This window comes from Oryzias latipes, chromosome 1 (genome assembly GCF_053564925.1).
Source record: "Oryzias latipes strain Hd-rR chromosome 1, Olatipes_Hd-rR_3.1".
NCBI classification, from domain to species: Eukaryota; Metazoa; Chordata; class Actinopteri; order Beloniformes; family Adrianichthyidae; genus Oryzias; species Oryzias latipes.
The window spans coordinates 7,982,550-7,992,731 of NC_136237.1; positions in this window are offsets into that span (position 1 = coordinate 7,982,550).

Genomic DNA, 10,182 nt, shown 5'->3' on the forward strand with positions numbered 1-10,182 from the left:
ACAGACGGAAATGATTTATTAACAGGCTTCATTACATGTGACAGTAAACCAAGGCTTATGTTAACATGGGCTTCGTACATCTCTGAACAAAGTTAAAGTCCCGTCAGTTGGGGCACATGAGTGATACAGTATTTGCTCACTACATTTGTCGCATCCCTGGGGGTGGGGACGGGGGGAGTAATCTTTGTAATCTTGCTGACTGCTCTCAACCAGAATTCGTTTGTATTGTTTGTTTGTGTTTGTTTGCGTCAATGAAGTAGGACATTCATGTTACACAAAGATGCACTTTCAAGCGTTTTGAGTGTCATGCAAACTCCCTCCACAGTCACTTTGCTCAGTTCTCAGTTTATGTTGCAAATAGCAGGAAACTCTCCTTAGTTCTTGATAGTTTTGTCTGCATGTTCCTGGCCTTAAAGCTGCATTTGCACGCTTAACCCTCGTGCTATCTTAGGCACTTTAACATTTGGAGCGGGGTCATCTAGACCCCATAACACAGTGGGCTGAGCCTTTTTTCTTCAATGATTTATAATTTGCACTGATGTCCATGGATTAAATGAAATCCTCTTTACCTTTATCCACCTTTGTCATGGTAGGAATAACACGTCAATGTAAGTAAATCAAGAAAAAAGGTTCAGAGCACTGTCTAGTGGGTCTAGATGACCCAACTCCCAACATTAAAGTGCCTAGGATTGCACAAAAATTGTCACCTAGCTGTTTATTTCTATGGGCTTTAGGCTTTTTGAACCAGCGGGTACTTCCTGATTGGAACGCGAGGGGAGAAGGGTCTCTCTGTCCAGTTCTCTATGCACAGTCAATGCTAGGAACCCTTACCAGGAACCCCTAGGAATGCCGGGCCTGCTCTATTGAAAGATCTTCGCGTCATGCCTTTGACTTACCAAAAGCATGATCCGAGGATCCGTGTGAGTGCATTCAGCAGGGCCCACAGCACCTCCACTCTGGGCCCTTGGTTAGACTTGGCATGGTTGTGTGAGTGAGAGTGGGACTGTGAGTGGCCCTTGTCCTTTGACTACAAGGGCCCTTGACCTCACTAAGGGCCCTCTCGCACAAGACAGCCCCTAGATGACCCAACTCCCAATGTTAAAGTGCCTAGGATAGCACAAGGGTTAAGAGAAGGACTTCTACAAACAACAAAAATCTTGGAAGAAGTTTCCTGAGCATTGATACAAGGATTTTCATTTGAGGTTGATTCAAAATTTTGTTAAATAAAAGGTTTTCAGAGTCGTATTCAAGATATACTTATTCATAAAAGTCAAAAGTACAATCTGAAAGCCAGTATGACATCTTCAGCATAAAGTCAGTGTTACTACAATCACCAATAGTAACGGTTGGCTTTTCAAATTAGTGATAATTTGACACGAGATGCAAATGAGCATGCTAATTATTATTTATTGTACCTTGTAAAGCACTTTGTGGTATTAACCTGTAAAATGTGCAATGTCAATATTTTTTTCCAGCTTTGCAAGTGTGCAGGGAGCCATGTGAAGCCACAGCGCTCCGATCTATTCTCCAGCCTTTTTGACTTATACTTTTATTAGCTTCACACATATTAATAGTAAAATCCATTCAACATGGCACATACAGTGAATAGTAATAATAAGAACAATAATAGCAACAACATCAAAAATCACAAAGACCCATATATAGGGAAGGAGGAGGCAGAAGCTTTTTTTAAATGAAGACCTGTCCCTATTAAAAAGAAAATAGAATAAATAAAATTACAAAAAGAAAAACAAAATATATATATATATATATATATATATATATATATATATATATATATATATATATATATATATATATATATATATATATATATATATGGATACATTTTCAGCATACCAAAAAACTACATTTATATAGTTCAACAGTCTAATTCATGTTAAACAACTAGTACTACAATTTATGTTTTAATAATTCTGTATTATGCCCATATCCTTTGTTTGTAAGTATATTTTAACCTCTTGGATGTACTTTTTCTAAAATCTACGCTGTTCTAGATTTTTGATCCGCACACGGAGAAAGAACATCTGCGGTTGGTTCGTGCTTTCGTGCAGCTCGTCAGAAGTCTCACATCGCTGCATCAAATGTCATTTCACTCCTGATTGGTTCCATTTTGGTAAAGTTGGTCATTTTTGGTCTAATCTGTAGTAGGTGAGAGATGAAGGAAATTAAGCAGCTACTTAACATACATTGAGAATAACAAACATAAATGAAGACAGCTTAAGGTAATAAACAACTTGCTGGAACAAGATGGACACACAAAAAAGTAAAGTGCAGAGTCACATGGAGATGTAACCTGTGCTTATTTGCATCTTTTTCTATCACATAGTAAATCTTCAAAGGCTTCATCAAACAATACTGTCTGTACAGTACTGACTTCTTGGTTCTTTTGTGATCAGACATGGGTTGTGTTAAAGTGCCTGAGATAGCACAAGTGTTACAGTCATAATAAAGCCAGATTTATTTATTTTTTAAATGCAGTTTTTCAACATTTTTAACATATCTAAAAATTTTCCAACTTTGGTGAGACGAATTGGCTGATGGTGTAGTGGTTAGCATCCTCGCCTCATAATGAGAAGTCTCTGGTTTGAATCCCAGCTGGAGTATTTTTTTCTGTGTGGAGTTTTCATGTTCTCGCCATGCATGTGTGGGTTTCCTCCTGGACTCCTCCCACAGTCCAAAAACATGCTTCATAGGTTCAGGTGGGATTCAAAATTGTCACTATGTGTGCATATGAGTGTGTGTTGCCCTGCAACCCACTGTGGCTTGTTCAGGGTGTTCCCCGCCTTGGTCCAACAGCCCCAAAAGGGATAAACCAGGTTCTGGAGACAGATAGTGAGACAAAAACTGGTTGAACAAAGCAAATGCCATGACTTAAAAATGATTAACCCTTGTGCTATCTTAGATGACCCCACCCTTACATTGACGTGTTCTCCCTACCATGACAAAGGTGGATAAAGGTGGAAAGGTTTAATGTAATCCATGGACACCAGTGAAGATCACAAATCATTGAAGAAAAAAGGTTCAGCGAACTGTCTAGTGGGTCTAGATGACCCAACTCCCAACGTTAAAGTGCCTAGGATAGCACAAGGGTTAAACAAAACAGTTTAAACCACAAAAAAATGAAGAAGAACTTTTAGATCAATTTGATCAAAAGTGCTGTCCTGTGACTACATTTTGTGCAATTAAACTAATCATGACCGGTCATTAATTAACCTAATTATCCTATTTTTTATCTGACCTAATAAATGTTGTCAAAAACTTCATTTTGATAAATTTTCATTAAAATTTGTGACACAGTAAAAAATCAAAATACAACTAAAGAAATGGCTTCGTGAAGTTTTCCTGTTGCAACAGACTTTTCCTTGACCGCCAAAAGGTACATTTGAAACCAGAAGTTTACATACACCACATAAAAACACACGTGTCCTTTTTGTTTTTCTCACCGTCAGACATAAAATAAAATTAAACTTTTGGTATTAATTCTGGCCCGTTGCCTGTAGAAAAAACGACCCAGTACCTGCAGGGGGTGGAGCTCCATCATGGTGGGCAGAACCAAGTACAAGCCTCGTTGCGGGACAACAATGGAGGGCATTGGGTTGCGCCGCTGGAGGAGAGAGATTTGCCAAGAAAGGCAAGCGGCATGCCATGCCTCGCCCTCTTTGAGCTTCTGGTCATTTTAAATGGACAAAGGACTCCTCATGCTCAGTAGAGCCTCAGGTTCAATTCAAGATGAATTTAAAGACTGTGCAACAAATTTAAATAAGCTGTCCTCCCTCTATTAAATCCAGTCAACATCTTTACTCTGCTCCCAGTTGATCAGAACTGTGGTAGGTGGAAACTTTTTTAACCCTTGTGCTATCTTAGATGACCCCACCCTTACATTGGCGTGTTCTCCCTACCATGACAAAGGTGGATAGAGGTGGAAAGATTTCATGTAATCCATGGACACCAGTGAAGATCCCAAATCATTGAAGAAAAAAGGTTCAGAGCACTGTCTAGTGGGTCTAGATGACCCAACTCCCAATGTTAAAGTGCCTAGGATAGCACAAGGGTTACAACAAAATCTGTTTTTTAGAACTCATGTCAGTCAACTGAACTTCATCCTCCTTTCATTCATTCAAGAAAAAACTCTTGATAGTTTTACTTTGAAAATGAGAAATTTCACTGACACTCGACTTTACTTCTGGTGACAGTAGCGCTTTTTTTTGTTTTGTGTTTCCTGAAGAGTATTTTTACTACACTCTGCTATATTTAAAAAGATCGCAAATCAGTGATCTTGGACACCACAAATATTCATACTCATTTTTTCCCAAGGTCTTTTTTATTCCAAAAGTCACAATTAGAGTAGAAAAAAGTTAAGAACGCCATAAATATTTGTACTTCTCACGGATCGCGTTTATCCAACAGATATCCAAGTATTTAAAGACTCGTCACAGCCCTACTCTATTAGGTGGTGATTGAATGTGGTTGACAGTCTGGCCAATCCATTTGAAAGATTTTACGGCATTGGATTCACCAAGGTCAAATATCTTTCTAAAGTAGCTAATAACTTTATCACAGTTGATTCATAAATTGGTGGACCAGAATGTCGTCAGTGTCGAAAGAGTCCAGCAACTGTGTACTGAACAAATACAAGACCGTGAAAGGAGGATAGAAGAAACAGTTAGAGCATAAATTATGCGCCATCAATCCAGCAGAGAGCATGTGGAGAGCTGGAACAGGAGTCCAAACACTGAGCATTGTTTGGTGTAAATAGAATCTGTTAATGTTAGGAACCCTCACCAGGAACCCCTAGGAATGCTGGGCCTGTTCTATTGAAAGATCCTCGCGTCATGCCTTTGACTTACCAAAGGCGTGACCAGGTGTGAGTGAGAGTGGGACTGTGAGTAGCTCCTGTCCTTTGACTACAAGGGCCCTTGACCTCACTAAGGGCCCTCTCGCACAAGACAGCCCTTACTGTTTAGCCGTTGTGCTATCCTAGGCACTTTAACATTGGGAGTTGGGTCATCTAGACCCACTAGACAGTGCACTGAACCTTTTTTCTTCAATGATTTGGGATCTTCACTGGTGTCCATGCATTACATGAAATCTTTCCACCTTTATCCACCTTTGTCATGGTAGGGTGGAGACTTCAGCTATGTCCGAATTCCCTCCCTACACCATAACTATTAAAAAATACTCTTTAGTGCGGGACTTTCTAGTGTTTTAAAAGCATTTTGGACACCTTGCTCACTCCTTTTTTTTAATAGCAAATATGACGTCGCGGATATCCCGAAGTAAAAACCTGATAAAAACAAAATTTTATGAAGACGGTTTATGAATCCACTGTGTTCCGATGATGTGAACGTGGATGGTTTGTAAAAAAAAACGTTTAAGTTATTTTTTTTATACAAAAACCATTCAAACACATTGTGGTCTATATTTGCATATCTAGTGAGCATTCATCTACACTGGTTTTTCTCTGCAAAACCCAGTGACCTGGAACAGGACTAAAGTGGGTTCAGAAGATGGGTGAATGGTTATGGTTTAGTTTAGTTTAGTTTAGTTTAGTTTAGTTTAGTTTAGTTTAGTTTAGTTTAGTTTAGTTTGGTTTGGTTTGGTTTGGTTTGGTTTGGTTTGGTTTGGTTTGGTTTGGTTTGGTTTGGTTTGGTTTGGTTTGGTTTGGTTTGGTTTGGTTTGGTTTGGTTTGGTTTAGTTTAGTTTAGTTTAGTTTAGTTTAGTTTAGTTTAGTTTAGTTTAGTTTAGTTTAGTTTAGTTTAGTTTAGTTTAGTTTAGTTTAGTTTAGTTTAGTTTAGTTTAGTGCCCAGGAGCAACACCGCACAAGTGTGCTAGTCACTGAGGGGCCATCATTGCTAAAATCCCTGAAATGGTGTTCAGCCAGGCTTGGATGTGGAAACAGCTGGAAAACAGCTGGCTCTCTGCCCTACACTCAGTGGAACTCCTGTTTATCGTTTCTGCGTGACATTATTCTGCCAGCTAATAGGGAAATCTTTTATTTGGATTTTAGAGACTCCTAAAAGAGTTTGAAGTTTTCACCTTCCAGACTCTGGAGTCCTCTTCCTCCTTATGTCCGTGACGCCATTTGTCATTATAGTTTTCAAACTAAAACTCAAAACATGACACTTCAAAATGACCTATACCTACGGTAGTTGATTTGTTTTGTTTTGCAATTTTTAAAAGTTGTGTTGGTTTCTTTAAAACCTTTAAAACCATAAACTTCCTAAACAGTGTTCTTTGTTGTTCTGAAAAGCATTTCAAATAAAATGCAATTTTATTTAATTACAGTGATCATATATGTCATTATTAATAATAATAATAATAAATGAACCGTCTCAAAATAATATGAAATATTAGCTGCAAATCATAAATAAATGTATTTTTATTTAAGATTATTTTACTTTAAGAAACTATGCATTTTTGTTAATAAAGAGAGTTAGTTAGGATTATACATGTGACAACAGGCTTATTTTTCTTCTGCTCTGTAAGTTTATATCAGCTCTTGTTTAAAAGTTTTTTTTAAAGTTTTTTTCTGTCAGTTTTGTGTTTGCCTAACCCTTGTGCTATCCTAGGCACTTTAACGTTGGGAGTTGGGTCATCTAGACCCACTAGACCAGGGGTCGGGAACCTTTTTGGCCAAGAGAGCCATAAACGCCACATATTTTGAAATGTAATTTCGAAAGAGCCATACAATAATGTAGTGTCCCTTTCCCACACTGAGGCACGGAGACTTAACCTCTTTTAAGGTTCTTTATTCGGGTTACTGCAGACCGCGACAAACACCGTTCAATTAATTCAGCAACTCCTGAATCTCTCCCGCCGACACGAGAGCGCTTCTCCCAACTTTATATTCCCCTGCTCCCGCTGCAGCCCTCCCCTTTCCCTTATTCGGCCCATAGCTGAACCCCATTGGTCCAAACTACCTAACAACAGGCTGAGCGACAGAACTGAGAGCCAATCAGCTCTCTGCTTGATGCGGTCAATGAACTCCAGAACTTTTAACGCGGCCCAACAGCCACCCAACTCAGTCCGCGACAATATGTTTAAAACTAAAATACAAGTGAATGTGTGCATTTGATGTAATTTCAACCTTTTTAAAGTACAATAAGTCTGTGGATTCTTTTTAATAACATTGTTATGCTGTTTCTAATAAATGATGAGTATTTCTCGTGGTAGTTTTGCTGATGGTCTAGTCTGGTTTACGTGGTGAGTTTCTGCTTCATTGAAGGCGTTGAGACTTTAAACGTGATCTTAGGTTGGTATGAATGTTTTGTAGATGTGAGACAGACTGCTCACATGCGGACCTGGAGCCAAACACACACTCACACGCTGCAGTGAGTGACAGGCAGTGGGTTTTACCTATTTACAATCCCTGCGCGATTCACCTGCTGCCTGTCCCCACAACACCTCAGCCCCACCCTCTGCTTTCTCCCTCACACATCCCGTCCCCGCAACTGCGCGCTCTTTCTCAGAGACGGGAGCGCGCAGTTTTAGGCACGGCAATTCACAGGTTTCCGGGTGGTACAAACTCTGTGAATTAATAGACAATTTTAAACTTATACTAGTGCTGGCGCAGATTTGTCTCTCTAAGCACCGCTACTACTGCGCGCCTCTGCCATCGCATCGCGCACGAGAAGGACTGGTCTAATGAAGAAAAAAAATTTGAATTAAAGATTTGTCTGCGAGCCACATGTGACCATCAAAAGAGCCATATATGGCTCGCGAGCCTTAGGTTCCCGACCCCTGCACTAGACAGTGCTCTGAACCTTTTTTCTTCAATGATTTGTGATCTTCACTGGTGTCAATGGATTACATGAAATCTTTCCACCTTTATCCACCTTTGTCATGGTAGGGAGAACACGTCAATGTAAGGGTGGGGTCATCTAAGATAGCACAAGGGTTAAGATGTTTACACCAACAATAAATGCAAATGTGTGAAACTTATTTTCAGAGAATGTCCATTTTTTTAAAATTAAAAACTGTTTTTCCTGTAATTCCTATAATATTAAATTTCTAATTTTACTGAAAGTCTTATCAGGAAAAAACTTTTTCTGATTCAGTTCTATTTTTCATTCAGTTTGAAAATTAACAAATATTATCCTTTTTATGCAAACTCTGCTATCATAAAATGCTTTGAATCCGATGTGTAAACGACAATGAAGGCATGCATTACACAACCTACACAAAACCTCATTATAGCCATTTAAGGTCATTCTTTAAAAAGTCTGATCTTTTCAACAAATCTCAACCTATTAACTATCAAAAGATTTAATGTATTGCTATTAGTGTTTACCGGAAAGGGAAATATATAATTTGGCTGTTAATCAAATGGCAAGCACTGAATTTCCAATGAATGGGAAATAATCTTGTCAAATTATTTTGTGTAGACACTGAAGTGACAGCAGGCGGCGCTGTTGTCAAACTGAAGATTTCTTTTGCAGGAGCTACTGGAGGAAAGGAAGAAAAACACCCAGGTAATAAAAATTATTATTTTTGGATGTTTAGAGTAACAGATTTAGCATTTTTGGGTAAAATTGTGTCCTGTTTGTCTATGTTTTATTGTAGGACTTGATATATATTTAAGGAAAACGTTCATTCTGCTTCAAAATTATGAAATATACATTTTGTTAGTTAATGTAATCATAGTCATCTATAGCTTCTCATTGATTGGATTTAGTTTTGCACAATTGTTTTCTCAAGTTTGAGCTTTTTTTCTCTAGATTCTTTTTCTTTTTACAAATAAACTCTGTTCTTTTGTAATATATTTTTAAGGAACAATCCATAAATACTTTAATGTTGACTTTAGGTCACCAGTTCATATTTTTGCAGCTATGATGTACATCATGATGACATGACAATACTTTACATGAAACTGCACCTCATCAGCTTTATTACTTTACGTCTCGTCAGAGGGGTCTATTTATCGGCCATGTGGCTTTGCCGTTACACACATTTTGCGCATTTTCCATGTACGAAAATTCAGACTTTCGTTGTTAATGCGTGATATGTAATTCATAAGCGTTTCTTGAATTTGCCAATCGATGTGGGCAGATGTCCATTGAGGATTTTGGCTAACGGGTCTTTACATTAATTCGGTTTTGAGCTCAATCAACCAAAAATTTTGGGTGATGTACATAAACTGTGTCCAAATTCGCACCTTAACCCCGATATAGGGCACTATATAGTGCGTTTGCCATTTTGTAGTGCTGTCCGAATCCACAATTCCAAAATCAAGTGCCCTAGAAATTTCCCAGAAGTCTCTGCGAAAAAGTGTGCATCAATGCTCACTAGATCGGCAAATGTAGACCACAATCCATAGTGTTGGAACATTTTTTGCCAAAAAATATGCATTTAAATGTATTTTTTAAATAAATCCTCAACGTTTTTATCTTCAGAAGACAAGTGGACTCATAAATAATTGTTGCAAAACGCTCATTTTAATTGGATTTTAACTTTGTGGAATTGATGACATCATATCCAACGCTTAAAAAAAATTCACGGCACTACACAGTGCTGCACTATATAGTTTTTCAGTAGTTAGGGGTTACGGTGGGAATTCGGACACAACCGTAGTTTAACGTACATCTTATGCAATTGTGCTGGATTTTTGTGAGATGCGTACGCAAATTTGTAGCTTTCCATGCCTGCACCACCAATGTATAACCTTTATATCGCATATACAGCACATATCACATAAATTGCGTAATTGACGCCCAAATCACTAATGAATTGTATATAAACAGCGGGACAATCATGAGCAGTTCATTTTCTACATTGATTTGCGTGTTCTTTGCGTGGTTTATTTGTATTTCTTACGTGGTTTAGCGTGGTTCATACGTGATACATCTGTAAAAATTTCATGTAAAGACCCCAACTTTTCTCACTTTTTCCACATATATTCACGTATGACCAATTCTCACCTGTGCGACATACCCAAAATCTACATAGTGACCCTGAGACACAGCCGTAACCCTTGTGCTATCCTAGGCACTTTGACGTTGGGAGTTGGGTCATCTAGACCCACTAGACAGTGCTCTGAACCTTTTTTCTTCAATGATTTGTGATCTTCACTGATGTCCATGGATTACATGAAACCTTTCCACCTTTATCCACCTTTGTCCTGGTAGGGAGAACACGTCAAAGTAAGGGTGGGGTCATCTA